The sequence below is a fragment of the Silene latifolia genome, chromosome 2 (assembly GCF_048544455.1).
Source record: "Silene latifolia isolate original U9 population chromosome 2, ASM4854445v1, whole genome shotgun sequence".
Classification (NCBI taxonomy): Eukaryota; Viridiplantae; Streptophyta; class Magnoliopsida; order Caryophyllales; family Caryophyllaceae; genus Silene; species Silene latifolia.
Window position 1 is genome coordinate 71,160,363 of NC_133527.1, and position 9,519 is coordinate 71,169,881.

General features: G+C 34.6%; 1 non-coding gene across 1 annotated transcript; it reads right to left on the reverse strand.

The window, feature by feature from the left end:
* Window positions 1–9,099: 9,099 nt before the first annotated feature.
* Window positions 9,100–9,206, reverse strand: LOC141644569 (small nucleolar RNA R71). The gene has a single exon (XR_012544182.1). It is a non-coding gene; the product is annotated as a small nucleolar RNA R71 (small nucleolar RNA).
* Between the last annotated feature and the right edge of the window lie 313 nt (window positions 9,207–9,519).

Consider the following 9,519-nt stretch of genomic DNA (forward strand, 5'->3'; position numbering starts at 1 on the left):
TTGTGGTGAATGATATAACTTGTACTGATCAAGTACTCCATCCACACACAATGCACTAGGTATATGTTTTGCAGAATCTTGCAACAATTTGACAAGATGATTAGCCTAGCACTTCTCACAAGTCCTAGCATAGCTAGGAAAGATTAGTTTTGAGTAACTTCTTATTCAACTAAGTATCTTTCCAAAAACCTCTTATTTCTCCTTTTGATTTGAAAAGTTTAGGATTTTCATAAATCTTTACGTGTGTTCGAACTTTCTATAATATGTGCAACCTCTTAACACATAATAGAGTATTCCGTCAAACACCGAAATCGCTGATCGGATTCTACTTGAGAATTCATGACGTTTCTATTATGACTTACCAATCAATCATCATGCTCTTATGCATATGATTTATAATTGGACATGTACATGATTATTCTAATGGCGGAAACATTAGTTACTAATAATCATGAGATCAACCGTTCATAGGTTCAATGAACGACCATGACTGCTAATGGCAATTCCATTTTCATCTACATGAATAACCTATATGAATGTTGATACGATGTGTATCTCTTAATACTAATCCAATATTTCTTGTGGTAATTGGATTCATCATAGTCCAATATTCATCCAGAATTGAAAACTCAAATACTTCTTTGTGAAAGAAGATATTAGCTCGTCATTCCTAATGAGTAATGAGTTCTAAACATTTAAAGGATGATAGCTCCCACTAAATTCCATGTCTTCACATGATAATTTCCTAACTCCCACTCAATTCCACATGTTTCGAAATTGATTTCTCAATCGAAACTTTTCAAGAATTGAATATAAATTGCATTGCCAAGTTATTAAGATAAAACCATATATGTTCCCATCATATCCATTCAAAATACTTATTTTGAAGTGGTCATTATCTTAACCTTATTAACAGAGATTTTAATCTCTAACTCATACATGTCATAATGATGTGTAGCAAATGTCATTATTGAAATATAAATAATATCTAGAACACGACCTTCGAAATACCCTTTTGGAAGGAGGTTTAACCATTTTATTTTCATAATGAGGTTAAGTAATGACATCTGCGTGGTTTAAAACTTTGGCTATTGAAGATATCGGTATATCAATCCTTGCAACCTCTAGTCATAAATATCGCTTATTACTTAGGATGTTACATTGATTCATTTAAGCTCTTAAGTAAATCTCAAGGTTGAAACTATTGGTCAAAATTTATCATAAACTTAGTCAAAAACTCTTGTTAAGACTTTACATTAGTCATTTTGTTCCAAAACTTTCTTTTGGTCTCCTCGTGTAGTTATCTTAAGAATATACTCTTATGATTACTTCACTTGGTCTCTTTAGTCATATAGACCTTACTTGAGACCATAGATCTCATCTATTTTGGTATACTATATAAATAGATATACCTTCATTCAAATCATTCTACCTTGCGTAGATCTCATTTACACAAGTACACAAATTTATCTTGTCTCGTGTGTTGTGTCCTCATTTTTCTCCCACTCTATCTTTAGAATAAATACACTAGAGATTCAAAGATAGCATATGAGACACAAATAATGATGTTAAAATTTTAAGGAGAACTATCTCATAGATTGACTAATAGTTTTAGATTTCATATGTGTACTTGGTGATTGACATTCCTTTAAGAGAGTTCATAGACTCAAAATCGCTTTATAAATGATCATACACAAGCCTTAAGCATGTGGACATATAATGAAACCCGTCATTATATTTGTCTATTAGATCACTTTAAGTTATATGTTTCTAAGAACAAGCATTTAAACATGAATTTTAGAACAAAAGGATATAATGATAAAACGGGTGACTTGGGTTGCAAACCAAGTCACCATTATCCAAAAATACAACCCATTATCCAAAATACCTTTCCATGTCGAACACGGAAACTTAAGGTTCTAAAATCCAAAACATAATTTAAAATAAGACAATGAAAAGCAAAGCTCCATGAAAGCTATCCCTAGCTTCTTGATGGTTTCTCATGCTTGCTTTTCCTTTCCCTTGTCTTTGCTTGGTGGAGGCCCTATTTTCAATAAAAAAGGGAGATACATTATCACAACTTTGCATCATAATACCATAGTTGAATTTAGAAACATAAAAGAAGGATAGTCATTTACCTACTAGAGTGATCTTTTCAGCCTTAATATCACCAAGGTATTTGGAACAATTTCTTTTCCAATGTCCCATACCATTACAATAATGGCATTTATCAAGAGGACCCTTCTTGATTTTTGAAGTGCTAGCTTCACAAGTCTTAGCTTTGGTGAATGTGGGAGCTTGCTTCTTACCCTTCCTCCCATTCTTCTTGAACTTCCTCTTACTCTTAGTGCTTATGTTAAGCACATCCTTTGGAGGGTTCACATTTAACCCCATGTCCCTCTCGGCTTGCACAAGTAACTTGTGAAATTCTTCAAGAGACACATCCTTGTCTTGCATGTTAAAATTCACCCGGAATTGAACATACGCTTTCACTTTGGACAAGGAGTGTAGAATCCTATCTACAATGAGTTCTTTGGGGATTTCAACCTTTTGAATCTTCAAGGTCTCGACAAGCTCCATAAGTTTGAGCACATGAGGGCTAACCTTTTGGCCCTCTTTGAAGTCGAGATCAAAGAATGCCGCGGCCGCCTCATATTGGATGATCCGCGGAGTTTGTGAAAACATTGTCACAAGCTTGGAGTAAATCTCATTAGCATTGCCCATTTTAAAGGCTCTCCTTTGGAGGTCCGCCTCCATCGCAAATATCAAGACATTTTTCATTGCGGCGGACTCCTTTTGGTAAGCCTCATATGCTTCCCTAGTGGCGGCGGTCGACCTAGTAGTAGGTTCGGGAGGAGAGGCCTCGGTAAGGTAACGAAGCTTGTCGTCACCTTGGGCGGCCAATTTGAGTTGGGCATCCCAATCGGAGAAATTTGACCCATTCTTTTCAAGTTTACATCGATCCATGAAGGATCGGAGCCAAGATGTATTAGCGAGAGGCGTGGCGTTAGGAGTGGGTGTTGCCATTTGTTATGAGGAAAAAGAAGTGGTCTACAAAACAAAATAGAAGGAGTAAAAAAAATGTCGTTTTAACAATAATACTCGTAAAAATTATAATTTAAACAAGTTTTATGCATTTTTCTAGTGACCTCTACCCAACTAGATAAATGATTCCAAGACCCAAATTCATATTAACTTGGGCACGGTGTGGCCGATACATCCCTTATTAATATAACTCGGTGGATTAACGTTTTAATCGATTCTACTTTTAGAACTCTTGGTCGATAATATTACATTAACAATTATCTTTAGCCCAAAACACATCCGACAAGGGCACGGTGTGGCCCATACATCCCTTATCAAAAACTTTTGTTGAGTTCAATCCAAATTTCGAATAAATGTGTCCATTATCCAAACCCATATTAACTTAGGCACGGTGTGGCCGATACATCCCTTATCAACATGAATTCGGTGGATAGACATTTATCACCCATTTCCCCTACGTAACAAGGTTTGTACCCCGGTGTGGCCGAGTGCACTCCCTCGCGAAATAGGTTTTCATGGTTTCTACTATTTGGTAAGGCTATGTCTCAATTAATTGTTTTAGCGAGAGGTCATGTCAATTTGTTATCTATCACATTTTAAGTGAACTAAAGCGGTGAACTACGATAATTTTAATTGACACGGTCGATAAACTCGATGAAAGAAGATGCGTGTTTTAGTTATGGCGATTTAGCGATGCATGTGACATAAAATAAAATGCAAGCATAAAATAAATCCTAGTATGGCCTTCCTAAAATAGAAAAACTATTTAACTATTACATATTCGGAAACCAACTCCATTGGTCCCTTGAACTTCGGTTGTGGCACGCATCTCGAGGTAACACCGTCTTTATGTATCGCCATCTTGAAGAAATCCGTCTTTGGGAACTCCGAGATAAATTAAATTACATAGCAAATTACATAATTTCCTATTATACATTTGTAACTAAAATAAAATAAATCTATTAAATTACAAAACGGTGATACGAGATCACAATAAAATTACAACCGAATCGATATTCCCATACATTTCGGGAAATACCAATTAAAACTAAGGCCATACTAAGTAAAATTACATAATTCAAAAATTACATAAATTAAAATTATGACAATCATAAAGAAAATGCAGCATTATAATATGTATGAACATGCCCAATTTTATGATAAATCGCCTTTAATTAGCCAATATCGTATATTACTTGGTTTTTACGGATTTGCGTGATTTCAACATTTTACAATCACAAAAATTACATAAATTCAAATTTATGCATAAGTTAATTACCCTAACCTCTTAGGACTCAAAATTTAGTCTTCACTAATAATTTGACCATAATTAACTCATATTTATAAAATTGTTCATTAATGGACCAAAAATTACAAAAATAAGCTATAAACTTCAAATAAATTAAAATTTTGAAATTTAAACTCATGAACATTCTGGAAAAATACCATGACACTCATAATGATCAAAACGTTAGGTCAAAAATTTCGAAATTTTTCCGGAAAAACAATGTTGCGGTTTATCGGTTTTAACTAAAATAATCATAAAAACATGTGAAAATTATATACATTAACTTTTCAATTTTAGATCTGAAAAAGATAACAAAATGCAACATTGGACATTTTTCCTTAGTCATAGATTATGTTTTATTAATTTTTCACTAATAATGTCACTATTTATGCTATTTTTCTTCAAAAATCCATAAATCATGCAAAAAGACTTCACTATAGCCTATTATTTTACACACATCTTGTAAAATTTCATATGACAACATACTAAATTTCTATGACCAGATTCGAAATTTAACTCATATTAACCTATTTTTCACCTAAATCCGAATTTAATAATGAAAAATCCATTTTTCGAGCATAAAAAGTCCAAAAAATATGAAAATTTACAGGTTATCTCAAAATAATATATGTGACAACATATCCAAAAATCACTGGAAAATACGAAGTATAGCTAATTTTAGACCGAAAATGATATTTTTACTCATAAAATCATATTTAAATGCCATTATTGTATAATATGAACAATAAAAATCCGTAAATTAACCAAAATATCCTAAAAACATTTTAGGACCAGAAATTTAACATGCATAAATTAATTTCCTGATATATCATAATAACACAAATTTTACAAGTTTTATATGTTAATCTTTATAACTCGGAAAAACTTTTAACCGATTTGCATGCAAACAACCATGGCTCTTGATACCGATTGAAGGAAAAGTAGATCTATATACTAACATATTCATATATGTTATAATTTAATTTGTCATAAAATTAATGATTGATCTTATGCATGCAAACATTTAAACAAAATAAAGAAGAAACTTGTTCTTACATTGGAAATTTGGTTAATATGGGCACAAGAGAGATCACCTTTCTCTCTTGTTCTTGAGCTTTCCTTTAGGAGGAACAAAGACCCAAGTGTAGGATCTCTCCCAAGGATTTATACCCAAAGCTTTCTCTTAATTAAAATTAATATTATAGATACTAGTACAATATTAATCTTGTAGAAAAATGACCCAAAAATATTATAAGACACTTAATATTTTCGGTTTTGGGAGGAAGAAGAAGAGAGCTTTTTATCTCTCTAGAATTCTTATTTTGGATGAGTAAAGAATGAATTGCACTAACTACATTTTTAGTGTATTATTAGGTAAAATAAGATGAAAAACCAAAATGGTTTTTCATCTCAAAAACCGGTGGGAAGGAGAGGCAAAGGGAGCCAATGCATGCCTTTGTTTATCTTCACAATGCAAATTAGGGTTGCATGGCTAGGCTATTAGTGAATGATTATGTTCTCCACTAATTTAAACAACACAATATTTAGCCTAATCCTCCCCTAATTTCGGTACCTTCATAAAATGGAACCCATTTTATTTTTGTCAAATTTGTCAATATGTCACATGTCATATGTTACATAAATTTGTTATGTATTTTTAACATATTAAAAATCAACGTATTAATAAAATACGTCATATACAAAAATCGACTTAGTAATTCATAATTACTTGTACCAAAATATATCTCCAATTATAAATCACAATAAATTGTATTTATAATACTTCATTCAAATTTAATTGTTTCCTTAAACAATAATTTCATCTGAGTAATGATACAATTCGATTACTCAGACCGTATCTCATTTAATCAAATTTCAATGTGATACGTAAATTTTTCCTCCAAAATCGTCCGTCAATTTTTCAAGTAATTTAATTAACTCGTAACGTTATACGATTAATTAAATGATCAATTAAGAGTGTTGCCCTATAGGTATGACCTAGGGGGTCAACTGATCACCACCGTCGCACGACAGTAATGTCAAACTCTTGTCAGCCAATCATTACCGATATATGTTGACCAGTTGACAGTAAAATTCGATCGAGAGGTACTGTTCCTCGATCGAGTGAATCTGATGATGAACGTGGAAATTCTTTGGCGAAGAAAAATGAAGGACAGCTATCCCAATTACGGTCCCATTTCCGAGGCGATTGCAGAACAAGAAGATTGAACAACAATTCGGAAAATTTGCTAAAATTTTGAAAAGTCTTCATGTTAATGTGCCTTTTGCTGAGTTACTAACCCAGGTACCTGATGTGACCATAATTAGCGCATATTTAGTCCCCGAATTAGCCTTGTTCCCATGCTTTTAGTGCATATTTGGGTCATTTATTGTCTTTAGTTCTTTGTTTTGCATATTCTTTGAGGTTTTGTGTCCTTGGTAGGAAAGGAGTGCAAACCTTGCATTTTCATGGCAAAATGAGACTAAATTGATTGAATCCAATGACCAAGCATCAAGGAGAGACAAGATTAGAAGGCATTTGTACATATTATAGTAGTTGGGCAATGATGAGGAAAGATCCTTGCATCCCCAAGGAAATCCCCAAGGATTTTATGAAGAAAAGGGAAGAAAAGAAGAAGAAAGTACGCTGCATGACAATCCGCCCGTCTTCCCCTGAAGACGCCCGTCCCCAGGACCACAATCCGTGCGTCTTCCATCAAAGACGCCCGGGCAGCAGCATCCAGAAGACGCCCGTCTTCTCCCAAAGACGCCCGGGCAGAGACACAGGAATCCGGCCATCCCGTGCCTAAGACGCACGGATTCCAAGACAGCGCAAATTCGTTTCTTCAAGCTTCAAGAAAGATGCCCTTCCTTCAGAAAATACCGGTGGTTCCTTAAGTAGGGACTTAATTGTCATTTAAGCCCTTAGTTAACGCTAATGCATCCACCTAATTTCCACTATAAATACCCCATTAGTCTAATTGGAAGAGCATGTTCTTCTTATCAATTCTTAGAGTAGTTAATATCAATCAAATCTCTCTTTAGTTTTGTAATCAACAATTAATCAAGTTTTAATACAAGTTTTATTTCCTTAATCTCTCTTTTGTTCATCCTTTATTTTGGGTAATGGAAGATTATTTGGGATATTATTGGGAGATTGACAACCTCTCAATCAAGCATCAAGTACTTCTATTATTCTTTGCTTTATTATTGGAATCATTAGTAGGTATAATTCTCTTAATCCCTCTTTAATTATTGCTAATTACTTTCATTTGTTCATCATGTTTCACTTTGTTGGTATGATTGACAACCTTGCTAGCATTTTCAACATGATAATGAGTGAGTAGTTCCATAGCTATGGTTAATGGGTAATTAGGGGAAACCAACATGAGGAATGATTCATGCTTAAATTAATATGCTTTCATGGTTTATTTGCTTACTTGTTTTGATCTCAACTCATGCACATGTTATGTTTAATGAAATGCGAGCCTATGAATCCTTGCATTTTTTACCCATCACCTACCTTTTCAATGAGACTTGTAAGACATAAACCAACTCGAGTCTCATTAGACCATGCATGTTGTTGAGTAGGGAAGACTAAGTCGACTTGTAGGTGTTGTACAATCTAATCGATTCGGCTCCGGGACCCAAACTTTCCTAGGATTGTAAGATATAACCCAACTCAATCCATCACAACAATAATTGCTTGCTTATAATTTGAGAACATGTTTGTATGATCAATTCCCATGAATCCCCTATGACCCCATGACACCCTAGTGCTTTTTATCAATTTTTTACAACCTTTCAATTCATCTTGCTTATTTACTTTCATTGCTATTTAGTTTAGTGACCTTTTACATCAACCCAAATTGTGACACCCCTAAGACACTACTAGTCTCAATAGAAATCTCATTTCAATTCCCGTCCCTTGGGATCCGACCTTTACTTGCCTCTTTACTAATTGTAGAGTTGTTTGTGAAGCTATAAATTGTGTTTTGGTCTAGGTGCTCCTAACGACAAGTTACCGAAAAGATTTAGTAGGTCCGACCAAAAATGGCGCCGTTGCCGGGGACGGTGTTATCTTGATTTAGATTTTCTTATATTGTTATTAGTTGTGTCTTTCTTTGCCTTGAGGAAGTAAAACTCCTCAAGGTTTGTTCTAATTGTTTTCGAGTTGTTTGATATTTTGCATGTCTAGAAGGTCACAAGGTGATTTGTTACCTTTTGATCGTGAAATTGAAAGAACTTTGACAACCAATAGAAGACTTGCTAGGAGAAATTTGAGAGGTATTAGTGAGGTTGTAGATATTCAACCAACTATTGAGTTCGTCAACCCTTTTGCAAGAGAAGGTGAGGAGAACCCAACACAAAATACAACACAAAATCAACCCACAATGCCTAAGTTTTCATCACATTCTGTACCCACCGAGGAGAACCTACCCAATGGTACTCCCACACCACAACATCTAACCGGAAATTTCATTGCCAAATCCGCATTTATCCAATTAGTCAAAAGGAGCCAATTTGGGGGGATGCCTAGTGAAGACCCTCACTCTCATATGGAGACCTTTTGTGACTATTGTGATGCGATTTCTTAAACCGGTGTAACTCAAGACCAAATTCGATGGGTCTTATTTCCTTTTTCTCTAATTGGCAACGCGAAACAATGGTTGAAGGGCCTTGATAAGGCCACTCTCGGAATTGATTCTTGGAAAAAGTTGGCTCTAGCTTTCTAAAAAAAATTCTACCCACCGGAAAAGACTAACATGCTAAGAGCTCAAATTACGGGTTTTAAGCAAAGGGATAAAGAATCTTTGTATGAAGCTTGGGAGCGGTTCAAAGGAATTTGTCGCTCATGTCCTCACCATGGACTTAGCGAGTGGTTCTTGGTACAACAATTTTGGAACGGTCTATATGAAGATTCAAGAAACATTCTCAACATGGGATCAAATGGAATGTTCACCGAAGTTGATGACAATCAAACTTGGAACAAAATTGAGGAAATGGCGTTCCATAACTCACAATATAGTAGACCTCGCAAGGCTACTAGAGGAGGAAAGCATGAAGTGGACTCCGTTACTCAATTGGGTGCTCAACTTAGTGCTCACATTGATAGAATCAACTTGAAGTTTGAAAAAGCTATGGCTAGACTTGAAGAAGCCTCGAAATCACCAAAGCATCATGTT